General features: G+C 52.7%; 1 long non-coding RNA gene across 1 annotated transcript; it reads right to left on the reverse strand.

Moving 5' to 3' along the window:
- Positions 1–12,522: 12,522 nt before the first annotated feature.
- On the reverse strand, positions 12,523–15,294 carry LOC145506555 (uncharacterized). Its single transcript, XR_014054030.1, has 2 exons — positions 15,075–15,294; positions 12,523–14,564 (listed from the first exon to the last, which is right to left on the reverse strand). It is a non-coding gene; the product is annotated as an uncharacterized LOC145506555 (long non-coding RNA).
- Positions 15,295–16,790: the final 1,496 nt, after the last annotated feature.

Raw genomic sequence — 16,790 nt, forward strand, 5'->3', positions numbered from 1 at the left:
GATTCATATCAACTGCACCACCAGGGAAGTCCTATATTAACCATTCTTAAGTGTATATCTCAGCGGCATTAAGTATATTCATGGGTTGTGAAACCATCACCAGTGTCCATCTCTAGAAATTTTTCATTATCCCAAACTGAAATTCTGTCCCCATTAAACAGTAACTCCCATTTCTTCTCTTCCTCAACCCCTGGTAATCACTGTTTTACATTCTCTATGAATTTGACTACTCTGTGTGCTTCATATAAGTAGAATCATGCAATATTTGTTCTTTTTGTTTCTGGTTTACTTCAGTTAGCATAACGTCTTCAAGGTTTACCCACATATGTCTTTGGATAAATGTTTGTTCATGTCTCTTGCCCACTTTTTAAATTGGGTTGTTTGATTTTTTGTTGCTGTGATATAGACGTTCTATATAATATATGTTCTGGGTATCAGTCCTTTCACAGATAAAATGATATGCAAATATTTTCTCCAATTCTTTGGGTTGGACATACTGATTTTTTTTTCATTTGAAGGAGTCACTTGGAAAGGCAGTGCCGCCTCGTGTTTTTTTGTTTTGTTCTGTTTAATAATTCATTTGGCTCCATAGGGCCTTCCTTGGTGTCATGTGGCTCTTTCATTGCAGCACCAGGGACTCCAGTTGTGGGACAGACAGGCTGCAGAGTGCAAGAGCTCCTGGTTGTGGCATGTGGGCTTAGTTGCTCTGAGGCATGTGGGATCTTAGTTCCCCAACCAGGGATGGAACCCACATCCCCTGTATTGCAAGGCAGATTGTTAACCACTAGACCACCAGGGAAGTCCCCAGATTGACTTTCTGAAGGCTTTTGCTTTCTTACTTGCAGCAGAAGCAAAATTACTGAACCTTTTGAACAGTGAGTACAGAGGGAATAAAGAGCAATGATGTTCCCACATTCATCCACTGGGCTTCCAGATAATAATGAGAACTAGCTTCAGAGTCCAAGGTCTGGTGAGGACAAAAATTTGTCACAGCCAGTGGTGATTATACTTTGAGCTGTGCATTCTGTAAGCCTCTCGTCCATAGTCTCAAAGACCTTTATTTGATTACCTACCTTCCCAGCATCTTCTGTCTGCCTTTTTTTTTTTTTTTAAGTACTTTTCTCAACAATCTGTGAGGTTTCTGCCTGTGTTGTCCCCCACAGTGATTGTCAGGGACTCCTCAGAGTTCAGCCTTTTTCAATAAGGCAACCACAACAATAGCCTGAAGCCTCAGTTAATAATTGTCTCTGAGGACAGCTACCTGTCCCCAAGAAACCTTTCACCGTGAGCTGGCTGTGAAAGGGGAATGGAATCTTTCTTGGAAGAGATTCATTTAGCTCTTTAATACAATTAAATACCTTAAAGAATTAAAAATCTTGTGGCAAACACTGTCTTTATGTTTCATTTATTAGTATCCTATGAATACTATTTCTGCCTGGGGGATTATATGCCTCTATAGCATCTTTGGAAAATCTTCGTATTATACAACAAAGCACTGAATTACACCTATAGACCAGCTACCCGTGGAGATCACAGAAGATTAAAGTGAAGATTTTGTTTCTTCTGGCCCCCAAATGGGTGTGCCTCTGGCTCTGTGTACTGATTGTTAGTATCTGAACAGGCTGCCTCCCTTTCCTCAGTTTCCCAGTCTTTCCAAGACAGCCCCGTCCACCCACCTACCCTGTCCCGTGTGTAGGGCGCACACGGGCTGCCACCATCTGTGAGGTTCACAAAACACAGCTTTTGGGGGGCTAACTTGTGTATCTTAACCTGTGAAATGGGGAGCTTAGACCAGATGAACTGATCTCAGAGATGTTTTATGACAGAACCTCTTCCCTCCTGGGCAGTTCTTTGATTCTGGGAGGGGACATAGTTCCTTCTGGTGTCTGTAACACGAAGATCTCTATCCTGGCCAGAAAGGGCCCCAAATTCTGGAGACAAATTTAAAGGAAAAATGAGTGGCTAAAGCCAGCTCCAGACTTAACAACAACCTCAGGGAGGAGGTGGCCACACGGCTGGTGATCTGCTGCCTGTTGCAGGCAAAGCCACCAGACTCAGCCCCTGAGGCTGTTCCCAGGTTTGCTGACTCATGGAAATTTCTCAGGCTGGAAGCCTCCAAGCCCAAGGAGTCTGCAGCTATCTAGTTCCACTGCCTTTTAACAATACGTTAAAAACAAAAGGAAACCGTGCACCTACCTAAAAGCATATAATCATTTGTAGTAGAACCAAAATTAGATTTGGAGCTAACCAGTCATTCACACGGAGACCTATTTTGATACCCCGGCTTTCTCCAGTCATTTTGCAAGAGGACTTACTAATTTATTTCACCATGAATCTATTGACACAACACACACACACACACACACACACACACACAGCCCTGCCACCGCCTCGTTTTGGTCTCTGGGACCCTGTGGACTGTAGCCTGCCAGGCTCCTCCGTCTGTGGGATTTTTCTAGCAAGAATACTAGAGTGGTCTTCCTTACCCAGGGATCAAACCCGAGTCTCCTGTGTCTCCTGCATTGACAGGTGGACTCTTGACCAGGGAAGCTGTTTTTTTTTTTTCTGGCCAGTTTTGTTCTTGGCTTTTATGGAGAATTTTCTTCTATCCAGCTGGTTTTATTGTTAACACTTGCTCTCATGGAACCACACTGCTACCAAAGTACAGACAAGACTGCTACCTTCATAAGATGAGGGTTTGGAGGAGGAGAAAAAATCCTTGATTGTATTTCTACACTTGGGCTGGCAGGTGCTTCTGGAGAGAAAGTCTCCTGCTCCCCATCGAGGGTGTTGGTCCAGGTCATGTGACCTCAAGTCCCTCCACTTCCTTGCACAACCCCCCTACAACAACTATTACAGGCCTGCCGCCCCTTGACCCCCAACTCCAGCAAGGGAGCTCACCTCCTGCCAACAAGTGAGAAGGCCCTTCATCTCTGCTCTGCATCACCTCACCTCTCTGCTTTGCTTCCACTGGTCCCATTCCATCCCCACCCCCTAGGTCCTCCCTGCATCGTTTAGGTTCTCTTTCCTCCCTGGCTGTCTTTCCCTTCGCATCCCATCCTATGTGTGTGTGTGTATATATATATATATATATTATTTGGCTGCAATGCAGGATCTTCGATCTTCAGTTCAGCATCATTAGTTGTGGCACATGGGATCTCTAGTTGTGGCATATGGGATCTAGTTCCCTGACCAGGGATCAAACCTGGGCCCCCTGCATTGGGTGCACGGAGTCTTAGCCACTGGACCACCACGGAAGTCCCACTCACTTTCCATCTTAAAAAAGGCTCATGTCTCCTAAGTCCTATTAGCTTTTGCCCCATCTCCTTCCCATCACACACACATGAGCTACTCAGGAAGTCCCAGACTTCTTGCCCCTACAGAGAGCCAGGCTGGCTTCTGCCCTCGCCAAAGGTTACCAACAGTCTCTGTGGTTAACCATTGACACATTTGCATCCTGGACTGCTTTGCCATACTGATCCTGTTTGCAACTTCCTTCTCGAAATCCTCTGCTGCACTGGCTTCCACCATCCTCTCCCGACTTCCTTCTGAGCCTTTATGTACTTTCATCTTCTCCTTAAACTCCGCTTCTTCCCATTTGTCACCTAAAGACCAGTGTTCCCAGGATTCTGGCTGCACCCCTGTTCTGCACCAGGGGAGGCACCTACACGGTTTAGGGGCCTCCTCTTCTGTAGTCCAGGAAACAGGAGCTCCTCTGTAGTAAACAGTATTAGTGGTTTAGAGAATAAGAGGAAGGGAACCTCCTGATTTGGTCTTCAGACCCTATGGAGAGGCTGTGAGGGCACAGGGACCCTGGAAACCTGCATGGGAGATGGGGACTCATGGCTTTGCTCTCAGTTCTCTCTGATCTTACAGGACTGAGCAAAGTTAGTGCTGCTGCTCTGCTCATCTCTGCCTGGCCCATGCCCCTCCCCTAGCTTCTGCCAGCTCCTGGCTTCACTGCCCAAGTAGAGTAGGGGTGGGCGGTTCCGTAAAAGAAGTGTCATCACCGAGCAGGACACGGAGCAGACTTGGTCGGTAGGAGAGGAGAGAGGTGCTGGAGGGCCCGTGGGGAGGGAGTGGCAACATCTTCCTCAACCTGCCTGACCCAAGCTGCTCAAATGCCAGGGCTCGGAGGCAGTTTGGACCAGGTCCCCGACAACACAGACACTCCTTGAGCACCTACCTCCGCCCCCTGAACCCCCTCGCCAGACGCTGGTTATCCTGGAGCATCAAGCCTAGCAAGGACGCTGCTGTCAGACAGCCTACATCCTGCTGGACACTGGATGGACAGACCAAGGAAGCAAGAAAAAAAAATGTCAGATAACGAAAGAGTATTGAAGAAAGTAAAGAAGATAATGGGGGAGGGCAGGGGAGACGATGGGATATTGAGCAGGGGGCCACTAATCTGGCTTGGACAGGGGTGATCAAGAAGGTTTCTCTAGGGGGTTATTTTGTCTGAGGCCTGAATGGGAAGACAGCCTGTGCAGACAGGTTAAACCAAAGTGTGACATGATCTGCTTTATATATGTATGTATTTGGCTGTACCAGGTCTTAACTGCAGCACACAAGATCTTCCTTCTTCCTTGTGACACGCAGGATCTTTAGTTGCTGCATGTGGGATTTAGTTCCCTGTTGTCCAGTTGCTCAGTCATGTCTGACTCTGCCACACCATGGACTATAGCCCACCAGGCTTCTCTGTCCATGGGATTTCCCAGGCAAGAGTACTGGAGTGGGTTGCCATTTCCTCCTCTAGGGGATTTTTCCAACCTAGGGATCAGATCTGCATTGGCAGGCAGATTTTTTTCCACTGAGCCATCTCGGAAGCCACAGAGTATTCACCCTTTAAACTGAGTAGGTTTGCGGGTCTTAGTCACAGGGGAGGAGGAGGGTAAGATAAATCTCTGGCTTACCTTATCGGGGTTGGAGGCGGAGGGTTGAATGACATCCTTACAAACAATGGGGCTGCTCCTTGTGCTCCCAAGGAGAGATGCCCAAGTTACACAATGCTCTCCAGGCACCTTCTGGATTCTCCTGTGGATGTCAGAAACTTTCCCCAGATCTGCCCTCCTCCTCAATCCTCCACGTCAGCAAACTGTCTTTTCTTTTTTTTCTTTTTTCTTTTTGCCCTTGTACCTTGTGGGATCTTAGTTCCCTGACCAGGGATTGAACCTGGCCCCTCAGCAGTGAGAGCTTCAAATCCTCACTTCTAGACCATCAGGGAATTCCCAGACTGTGTCCTCTTTAGGTTCTCTCCTCATCAGCCCCCAAGTCCTGTGGATTCCCACCTCCCAAGCACTCTCCGGCCAGCAGGCTCTCCCCAGGGCCAGCCTCCATTCTCCATTCACCTCCCCACCCACCCATCCATTCTGTGCAGTGCAGCCAGAGAGCTTTCTAAAAAGCTGATCTAATCAGGTCCCAGAGGGTCCTAGGTAAAAGCCAAATTATGAAGGCAGGCTAATTACAAAGCTCACACCACTGCCTCCACCTCCCCGTTTGCCTCCAGGGCACGCCCCTAGAACTCCTCCTGGTTACTCTGTCAGGCCTTTCCTCTGGGGACACTTCTACTCCCTCGTGAGCTTCGGGACTCCAGAATCCTCTCCGTTGCCCCTGTCCTCACATGGCCTCCTACCACAGCCCAGGCACGGGTACCAAATCGGCCCTTCCCCGCCCCTCCTCTGCAGACCGGAACCCAGAGTCCCTCCAGCACCTTTCCTCCCAATGTCTCAGGGTTCCTCACAGAACCAGGCCTTCATCACGGGATGAACGCCATCCCTTCCCAGAAGGGGAGGAGGCAGAACGCCAAGAAGAGAAGGGAGCAATTCTTTTCAGAAGACCTGACGGACTTGGGAAGTCATGATGGGGTTGCTGGGTGGCCTCGCTGGGGGAAGTGGCACCGGCAGGAGCCACCGGGCACGGCTCACTGCACCAGCACTCCAGTGCCCACACAGTCGCTGGTTCTCAGCCGCTTTATGAGCATGAATTCGGGAGGCGTGTGACAGGGAAGGAAGGGCAGAGGTGGTTCCGCCAACTCCCTGCAGCTTTCCCAGCTGCGAGGCCTTTGAAGTCTGCCCTGGTGGCCACAGGGCGGGGAGAAGATGGTTTAGTCTGTGTTCACATGTATCTGCTCAGAAAGGTCTCCCTCTGGGTCAGGGCGGGGCCAGGGCACCCTGGGCAAGCTGACTCGCTTGAGGCCCTGAGGGCTCCCCTAGCCAGGGGTGCTTCCTGCCCCCGGGGACCCATTCTCCCTGCCTGACTCACCTCCTGTCCCTCTCTCCCCACCCACCAGTCTCTCCCCAGCTTCCCACAACTCTTTCTGGATTTTCTGAGCTTCACTGTGTGAGGGGTAGGTGAGGAGTACATACAACCCCACCAGAGGCAAGGGGTGCCTCCTGAGTGAAGGAGGATAGTTACTCAAACCCGTAAAAGAAGTGGAAGAGGACTTCCCTGGTGGTCCAGCGGTGAGGATTCAGCGCTTACATTGCCAAGGGCCCAGGTTCAATCCCTGGTTGGGCAACTGAGATCCCACAAGCAGATCGGTGTGGCCAAAATAAAAAAAAGTGGAGGGAAAGACTAGGGGGAGACTGTCCATGAAAAGAGGCTACCATCTGAAGTTCGTGTCCACCTGGCAGAATAAGAATAATGGCTAACGCTGATGTTCATGGTTTCGTACTAACCGTGGTGCTAAGTGCTGTAAGCCTGCTCTCACCTGCTCTCCCCATTGTACACAGGTGAACACTGAGTGTAAAGAAGTGAAGTAGTTTTCCCAATATAGAGACCATATACTTGGCAGGGCTGAGATTCAGATTCAGCCAAATGTAATGAAAATTGTGGCTTCCAGAATAGACTGACTGAGGTCAAACCCCGATGCCAACCACTCTCTCTGTGTAAATTTGGGCCAACTACTTAAGTCTCTGTATTTCCATTCCCTCATTTGTAAAATGGTAATTAGGACAAAACATACCTCAGGTCTCCACTGAGGAGAGAAGTTAACACTTGAAAAGGTCTTGGCAGGGGGCCTGGTGTATGATCAACAATCCACAAAGGTGGCTAGTACTATTCACTGTCATTACCAGGCTGCAGGCCAGGAATTGGCCAGCTACTGTTCTGCTGGGCCAAGCAGACCTCTGGCTCAGTTGCCCTAGTCCAGACACAGAAGGCCCTGCTAGAACTACCATCTTCCTGGAGCTGGAAGATGATACACATGCCTTCTTCTTATCCAGTCACCTACTGGGGGAGTGAGTGGATGTCACTAGCTCCTCAGCTCGAGGACTAAGACTTCCCAGTCTCCTGGCGGGCTCCAGAATTGCTATTTGGACTAGTATTACTGATTTTCCCTTTTGCTTCGAGTTCCAATATGGTTCAGACAGTACTGAGCCTGTCTTTTTTTTTTTTTTGAGCCTGTCTTTATGTAGAAATTTGATACTTTGTTCATCATGGATTTTTTTGCTTGAGGAATTTCTTTTTTTTGGCCTCCACATCTTTGTTTCCCAACTAGGGATTGAACCCAAGCCCCCTGTGGTGGAAGCATGGAGTCCTAACCCCTGGACCACCAGGGAAGTCCCCCATGAGTTTTCACTTTTTTATATTACATTAAAATATTTATCTTGATTACTGACTTTGTTGGCACCCCATTAAGTTTTTTTTTTGATATGTGTGGGACTCTGCTGGGTCTTCATTGCTGTGAACAGACTTTCTGTAGTTGTGACAAGTGAGAGCTACTTTCCAGTTGTGGTGCACGAGCTTCTCGTTGTGGTGGCTTCTCTTGTCACGGCTCGTGGACTCCAGGGTGTGCGGCCTTCAGGAGTTGCGGCTCACAGGCTCAGTAACTGTGGTGCACGGGCCTCGCTGCCCCATGGCATTTGGAATCTTCCCAGACCAGCACATGGGATCTTAGTTCCCTAACCAGGAATCGAAACTGTGCCCCTGCCATGGAAGCACAGAGTCTTAACCACTAAACTACCAGGGAAGCCCCCGCACCCTTGAATTTTGAGCCTGGGAATTTCTTGGCCGTCTAGTGATTAAGACTCTGCGCTTCCATGGCAGGGGGTACAGGTTCAATTCCGGGCCAGGGAACTAAGATCCCATGTGCTGCACAGTGTGGTCAAGGGAAAAAAAAAGGTTTTTTAGCCTGAGGCAAGTGCCTCACTCACCCTGGTCCCAGCCCTGCTCCACAGGGCCAATTGATGTCCTTACAGTATGGCAGATGGCTTCCCCAGGGCCAGTGATCAAGGAAGAAGCTGCAAAGCCTGTTAAGGCATAACCTTGGGAGACACTCCATCACTTCTGCAACATCCTATTTGTCACACAGGTCAGCCCTGTTCAGTATGGGAAGGATTGCACAGGCCCAGGAATACCAGGATACGAAAATCACAGGGCCATCTTGGAGGCTGGCTGCCATACCAGGTCTCCTGCCGGAGACCCAGGGGTTGAGGGAAGCCTCCACAGGCTGGAACCAAGTTTTCCCTTCTTTACTTATTTCCCTCCCTTACACCCTGAGTGGTGCTGACCAGGCTGGGCTACTGGGGCCCACGTAGGCCCCACTCACCTGATCGCAGTTCCTGGGAGAAGCACCTGACCCAATCAGCCTTCCCCTAGAGTTTAATTTGGGAGTCAGTCCCCATGGTGGAAGGTATGGCCCGTGGGTGATTATTTCCAGCTGGATGGAAACATCAGCCATGAAAATCGAGAGAACTCATCCCAGGCCTCCCTCAGCTCCCACTGTCCATGAGGCCAAATGACATCCTTGCTCTGCTTTCTCCATTGTCTGGGGTTTAGAACCAGTTATAAACTCCCACTTCCTCCCAAGTGTATTTGAGTCGAGTGTCTGTCACTTCATCACCTCTTTGTCCGTGGCCTGCTGTGGAAGATGCTGTGGGGTGGCATCTCAAGAGTCTGGCCAATGCTACCTGCATCCAAATCGTGGAGGGCTCCTGTTGAATATGTCGGTGCCCCGGACCCCATTGCAGACTCTCCCGGGAGGGCCCGGGAATCCACAGTCTTCACGCTGCAGCCTGGGGCCCGGCCGGCACAAGGCAGCAGCCACTTTCTACTTTTCCTCTGTTGCGGCCTGCAGCTCCCCAGGTGCTGACTTGCATGGGGATGCTCACGGCGTGGAGGGCTCACGAGGGGAATGTGGGCTCACAGAGTGGGACCAAGTAGGGTGAGGACCTGTGGGCATCCAGGCTGAGCTGCAGCCAGAGTCTGAGAGGAGGGAGAACTACCCCGGAAGTTGGCTGGGAGAGGCTTCTGACTGCACCTCGTTCTTGATGGGTGGTCTTGACATGTCAACTCACAGCCTGTCTTCCCGGCTCCCCCTAAGCCCATGTCCCCCACCCCGGCCCCATTAAAAAGAGGAGGTTGGCCCAATGATTGCAGAGACCCCCTCTAGCTCTAAAACTCATGACTCTGGGAGATGGGTGGTTTCCTTTGCACAGGCTTGCTTGCCTTCAGGTTGCTCTGAGTTGCTTCCTGAAGGGTGGGGACCTGCCCGCACTCTCCCTGGCCAAGGGCCGATCTCTACATTTGTTTGTTCACTTCGCTCCTCCCCAGGAGCTGAGGTTCCCTCTGGGAAGCAGGTGCCAAGGAGGCTGGGCACTTCTGGGCGTAGCCTGGTTTCCATAGTGCCCGGCCACCCTGCCAGGAGGATGTGGGTTCCTCCTGGCTGACACTCAGAGGACCTTGGCCTCCTCCATTTCCTGCCACACTGCTGGATCACACAGAGAAAGTACGGGGACATGCAGTAAACTGGGATTTGCAGGTACTAAACTCAGTCTTTCATTCAGGCCAGTCCTTCTGGAAGTTTGGGTGCCAACCAGCAATAGCAATGCACCTGGGAACTTGATAGAAATGCAAATTATTGGACCCCAGTCAATACCCACTAAATTCTAGGGGTAGGACCCAGCCATCTGTGAGTTAGTAAATCTCCAGCTGTTTCAGATGCACTGAGAACCACTGCTTTATCCATGTGCCTGGACTCCCTCAGTGTCAGCACTGAATGTCTTGAGTCCCCAGAAACCTTGCAGTCCCCAGCAAACTGGGATGGTTGGTCACCCCAACTTTAGGTTTTATGTTTCATTTCCAAGTGCTGTGAAACAACACCGCCCCCAGAATGTAGTGACCTAAAACAATATGATTTTGTTAATGAATCTGATATTTGGGGGTCAAGAAGCAACAGAACCTTGTATGGAACAACTGACTGATTCAGGATTGAAAAAGGAGTACGAACAACAAGGCTGCTTATTGGCACCCTGTTTATTTAACCAGGGAAGCCCCCCAGGGTGTTTAAGTGAGGCACCTGACGCCTTGGGAGAATCTTCACCAGTGAGATGAAGGGGTCAGATGCCCGAACTAAGGGGTCAGGAGCTGGACCCTTGCTGCAACGAAGCTTCCAACGCCCAGGCCTCATCTTACCGGCTTTGGCGCCATCTAGTGGACGCAACTGGGCCGACCTGGCCTGCAGCTGTTTCTGTAGCCCGAAGCAAACCCAGGGATTGACCTAGTCACTCGGTTGCCTTTGGACTTTTGAGTCCCAAATCCGCAGGCCAGCCAGTCTCCCACTAGACTTGGCAGGCAGTGGGGTGCCTGCTGGATGCCAAGTCAACACTCCTTCCTCTGAGATGGGCAGGGACTCACACCAAGACTCTCCCCTTCAAGTCCCACCCAGCCCTGTACTCAAACTTGTGCACAAAAGTGGGCATAATCAGAGCAGAATGACACGACCTGAATGTCCATCAAGACTGTGAACACAGTAGGAAAATGAAATCCGAGGGGCAGAGGGAAAGGTGGGCAGCTGGCCAGAAAGCAGCATCCTGTCAATCAAGGCTCACAGTCACCTGTTCCAGAAGTTGCCTCGTGGAGAGAAAAGGAAAACGGGAACAAAACTGACTTTCCTTTTAAAATATTTAGAAAGGGAAAATATTTTTTAATGAGATTAGTGCAAGTAAGAGAATATGCCCTGCAGTGTGAAATGCTGAAGTGAGGAACCGATCAGATGCTCCTTTAACCCAGCAGCCATCAGGAATCTACTGTTGCAGCTGCAGTAATGGGAAGTTCACAGCTTTTTAATTTCCTTCTTCCAGAGTGACAGAAAAACTGAATGAGGATGCTCATACCTCCCCCAGTTGGAACTTCCCCTCCTTCATCATCTTCTCCCTTTCTAGCTTCCCATTCAAGTGTTTTTAATAATTAGAAGAAAAGGTAACCAACCACCTTTCAAAGACATCAGCACAGGTACACCCAGGAATTAGAAAAATGTGGTGCAAACTGGCGGGTGGCCCAGCAGGCGCTGGAGGGAGTCCCCGAATGCTTTTGGAAGTCAGTGAACCCCTCTGATCAAGACTTTGGTTTTTGTTTTTGTTTTGGCCCCACTATGAGGCTTATGGGATCTCAGTCCCCTGAACATGGACCACAGCAGTGAAAGTGCCAAATTCTAACCACTAGACCACCAGGGAGGAGAAGGCAATGGCACCCCACTCCAGTACTCTTGCCTGGAAAATCCCACGGACGGAGGAGCCTGGTGAGCTGCAGTCCACGGGGTCGCTAAGAGTCGGACACGGCTGAGCGACTTCACTTTCACTTTTCACTTTCATGCATTGGAGAAGGAAATGGCAACCCACTCCAGTGTTCTTGCTTGGAGAATCCCAGGGACGGGGGAGCCTGGTGGGCTGCCGTCTATGGGGTCGCACAGAGTCGGACACGACTAAAGCAACTTAGCAGCAGCAGCAGCAGACCACCAGGGAACTCCTGATCAAGATCTGGTATAAGGAAAATACTGATATTTCATCCTCCCAACTCATGGGGACTTTACGGGGATTCAACTTGAGAGGAACTGAAGCATTTTCAAAGGTGGGGGAATTCCCTAGCGGTCCAGTGGTTAGGACACTACACTTTCACTACCAAGGGTATGGTAGATTTCAATCCCTGGTCAGAGAACTAAAATCCCATAAGCCATGTGGCACAGCCAAAAAAAAACCTAAACATTTTCAAAGATGGAACAGGACTGCAAGAAATAAATGACCCAGACAGGGACAGGGAGACACCACTCCTTCCAGAGTGTGTGGTCCTAGGATGGCTGTGAGGACTGATGCGTGGGTCTAGATCCAGTGACTATCAGCAGCGTGTTAAGCAAGGCACTATCAATTCACTGGTTAAGTTTTCTGAAAAGTGCAAGTGGCTCAGTCATGTCCAACTCTTTGCAACCCCATGGACTATACAGTCCATGGAATTCTCTAGGCCAGAATATTGGAGTGGGTAGCTTTTCCTTTACTCCAGGGGATCTTCCCAACCCAGGGATCGAACCCAGGTCTCCCACATTGCAGGTGGATTCTTTACCAGCTGAACCATCAGGGAAGCCCAAGAATACTGGAGTGGGTAGCCTATCCCTTCTCCAGCAGATCTTCCTGACCCAGGAATCGAATCAGGATCTCCTGCATTGCAGGCAGATTCTTTACCAACTGAGCTATCTAACTTTCAATAAAATCATCTGGTTAGAATAGGAAAAAAAAAAAGAGCGAACACTGATTCTATGGAATGTTATGTAGTAGCTAAAAGGAGCATGCAGGACTGGAAACATTTCCAACAAGCATATCACAGAATGACATATACACCATGATTCCAGTTACTAAAAAAGACCAACCCAAACCTGGCTTACACATCAGTTTAAAATGTATAAAAGGGCTAGTCAGGACACACAACCTGGTGGGGGGCAGGGGAAAGTGAAGGAGGCCTTTCGTTTTACACAACTTTACTGTATATCTTCTTTTCAGGTTTGTGTGTGTGTGTGTGTGGTTTTCTTTTGTGTACTTGGCTGCATCAGGTCTTAGTTGCGGCATGTGGGATCTAGTTCCCTGACCAGGGATCCAACCCCAGCCCCCTGCCCTGGGAGCTCGGAGTCTTTCCCTAGACCACTGCGGAAGTCCTCTTTTTCAGTTTTTAAGAGATAAGTAAACAAACAAAAACCTAACCTGAGTTCCTGCTTCTCTCCCAGGGGAAACAGCCCTGGTCTTCTGATCCAATTCCCAGCACTCCCTTCCTGGGCCATCAGGCTCCCCAGTGGCTCTGCTCCCCTCCCCTCAGGATGTCCTTCTCAGCCTCACACCTGGCAGTTGAAACTCTGCTCAGGCCTTGGCTAGCTGTGCCTCTCTAAGACACCATCCCCAGAGCGGGGGAGGGGGTCTTTCAGAGCCTTATGTGGTCCAGCCCCTCCTGCTGAAGACCCCTGAAGTTCTCAGCATCAAACACTTGGAGGGCTGTCAGTGTTCATGCCGCCCTCCCATTGGCGGCAACGTGTGAGTCATCCTAGGAGGCAGGGCCTTTCCTCCCACTTCAGAGGCTGTAGGGCTCTCCCTCTCCTGGGCAATGGGGTGCAAGCGCAGACCCCGGCTTGGACAGTAGGAGCTCCCCCAGGAGCAGAGCTTACAGCTGAGTGATGGCAGGTGAGGGGCTGCGTCCAGCAGTGCTGTAGCCCAAACAGGGGCAGCAGCCTAGACTCCGTTGGTCCGTCTTTGTTTTCTGAGCCCTGAGAGTCCCTCTCCAGGGTCATAGGTAACTACTTGCGTGAGGGGCCCTGATAAGTGCAGTGACCCGTGATCCATGCATCCAGCGGCTGCTGGTGGTGCAAGGAGTTCCCTCCCAGATGTGTAGAGTCGAGCATGTGACTGACAGGCAGTTTCTACAACCACGGGAGATGACTTTGCTGCCTTTTCAGGGATATAAAAGGCTTGGTGAGCTCCCACTTGGGCCTTTCCTGGCCTGACAGGGCCTCACCTGGACAGGCCGCCCATGGCCACCAGCCCTGAGCACTCTTCAGGGAGGAGCTGGAGAGAGGCTTGGGCTGGGGAAACATCTGCTGGTGATGAATCATCTGTGTGTACTGCTGTCAAATGTGACTTTTACAAGCAGTCAGCTCCAGCCCTCAGAGGGGCCGCTTCCCGGGTGCCCTCACCACCCTCTACCAGCCCTCAGACCCTCGTCAACTTCAACCCCGCTGGGCCCATCTTCTCCAACCCAGACAGAGCCCCGAGCCTCTCTCTTCCAGGCAGCTCCTCACCGCCCCCCAAAGCCCCTGGGCTGTCTGCCTCCAAACAGTTCCCTCAGATCTTTCCAGCCGCCTCTGCTCAGCTGGAGCCCAGGCAGCTCAAGTCCCACCTTCATCCTAACAGACACTTAGACATGTATTATTTACTGAACCCCTGCCATGTGCCGGGTTCCAGAGCCGGCAGGCAGACAGAGGCCTTGGTGGGGGCTCTCTACTCGTCCCCCATCTGCCTCTGAATCTTCCAACAGCAACCGCCCCCCAACCCCGCCCGCCGACTTCCGCACCACCTCCCCCTGCTCCCCACGTCCGTCCTGCTTCAGTCCTGCACTGGAAGGCAAGGCCCGAGCCTTGTGCTTGCGGAACGCTCCGCTCCCCTGTCTGGGCTGCAGCCGCCCCTCAAGTAAGAGCCTGTCTTCTCCGGGCAGCACCCAGGAGCTGGGACCATATCCTCAGAAGCAGCGGCGGCAACTCCCTCTCGCCCTGTTCCGACTTCACAGTCCAGGAAGCGGCGCCTCTTGACTGGGCTCTGCAAATAAAGGGCGATTTCTGAAAACCGGAGGGTGCCGGGGACTTAGGCAGCAAACTGCCTCCCTCGCAGCGACTGGGGCGGCCTTGTCCCCGCCTCTGCGCCTCGGCCCCCCTCCCCGCCCGGGGACTGGGCGCGGGAGGGGTGCGGTTCCCACGTCCTCCAGAGGCTCACGCTGGCCCCGGAGACCTGGGTTCGGGTCTGGGCGGTGCCGTGTGACTCAGAGCCAGTCACCTGCCCTCCCGGAGAAGGTGTTCTCCGCGGCAAAGACGGGCGATCACACCCGCCCGCTTTTCTCACCCGCGAGGGGCGAGGCCTGGGAGGCCGCGGGGACGGAGGGGCGGGGCTCGCGGCGGACAAAGGGCGGCGGGGGTCTGATGTGGGGCGGCCCTGGGGGGGCTCCTCCTCGCCCAACGCCACCCCCGCCGCCTCCCCGCCCGGGGGGCCCCGCGGGCGCGCCCCTCGGCCGGTGGCCCGAGCGGAGCCGCGCGCCGCCGCGACAATAGGCACCATTTCCGCTCGGCGCGGTTCCCCCTGGCTCCTCCCCGTGGGTCCCGAGCGCGCGGGCGTCTCTCCCGTTTCATAGACCAGGTGTCCCTGTCGACTTCACTGATTTTTTACAGAAGTTCAGTTCCATCCAAAAGTGCTTCCTCCTCCGAGAAAAGGGGGCGCGCGGGCGCGAGGCCCCGACACCCTCGCGCGCGGGGGGAATCCCAGGCTCCCGTCGCCCCCGCCCGGCAGCGTCGCGGGAAGAACCCGCGCTCCCGCTCCTTGCCCGCGGCGGCCACCAGAGGGCGCCCGGCGCCGGCCCCCCGGTCCTCCGGCGACCCGGCCGCCCAGACCCAGCCGAGCGCGCGACCTGGGCTCGGTCAAGGGGTGCCCGCGGGAGAGGTCCGCGACGGCGGGCTACCCCGCTTCGGCGCTGGGCGGCGGGGACCTGCTGCTTGGAGGGCAGCTGGTCTGGCGTGGCGGGGAAGGATCGGGGACGGGTGTGTGCGTGTGCGTGCCTTGGGGGACAATCGCGCGGACCCTGTCCCGGCCCGAACCTCCAGAGGCCACCAGTCAGAAAACCGAGCCGGGTCGCTGTGTGACCTCGGGGCAGGTGTTGACCCTCCTGGGGTCTCGGTTTTCGGCCTGAGGACGGAGAATGAGCCCTGCCCCTCCGCCTGCGGGGCGCGATCTCGAGGCGCCCCAAGCCCACCCGTGGAGGCCCGGCGGTGGAGGTGGGCTTTCCCAGCGCGGCACGAAGTGGTACCAACTGCTTCCTTATTGTATTTATTAAAATCAAACTTGGTTGAGGGTGGGAGCCAGGTCCTCTCATTTCCAGGTACAGCAAGCCCCAACGCTGTGATGTCGCAACTGGCTACTAGCCTGGGCCATCCGGAGCAGCTCTTCCTTTTGAGCACACTCTGTACAGGGAAATCTGGCACCCGCTTAACAAAGGGATTCCTCCCTTTAGGAAATCGTTTGCGATGGGATTTCTCTCAATGAATCAACTGTAGGAAAGTGAACCTTGTAAATGGAATATTCATAACAGGTCAGGGGACTTGAAAATTAGTCCTTTTGTAAAATAAATACTTCCCTGGTGATAACAGATACAAGGGCTTCCCAGGTGGCGCAGTGGTCAAGAATCCACCTGCCAGCGCAGGAGGTGTGGGTTGGATCCCTGGGTTGGGAAGATCTCCTAGAGATGGGAATGGCAACCTATTCCAGTATTCTTGCCTTGGAAATCTCATGGACAGAGTAGCCTGGTGATCTACAGTCCATGGGGTCACAAAAGAGTCGGATACTACTGACCACACACAAGAGCTACAGAGCCAAGGGTAGGCATGTGATGAGGGAGCTGACTAAAGGCTCAGCCCATAGATGCCTTGTTCAGTTCTTTTCCACTCTATGACCTCCCCGGCAGAGAACTGGGATATCAGGATTCTGTCCCATCTGGCTTGGGGACACTAAAGCTGGGCCCCTTCCTGCCTCAGTTTCCCCTCCTGACCTTTTCCCTCCTCCCTGCTCCACATGCCTCTGCTGGAAAAGGCCTGGAGTCCACCCAGGGAGCAACCTCACTGGCCAGCCCACTCTTGCATGCTGGCCAGGGCCTCCCACCCTGCCTGCAGTGGGTGCTCCAGGTGGGGACTCTGGCTTGCAGAGGATGTCACCCACACATTCTTAAAGTCAGTGGGACACCTCTCTGGTTGCTGGCAGATGGAGGAGTTGGCGTCTTGGGCT

Source organism: Giraffa tippelskirchi, chromosome 5 (genome assembly GCF_054371585.1).
Source record: "Giraffa tippelskirchi isolate mGirTip1 chromosome 5, T2T-mGirTip1v1.2.pri, whole genome shotgun sequence".
Taxonomy (NCBI): domain Eukaryota; kingdom Metazoa; phylum Chordata; class Mammalia; order Artiodactyla; family Giraffidae; genus Giraffa; species Giraffa tippelskirchi.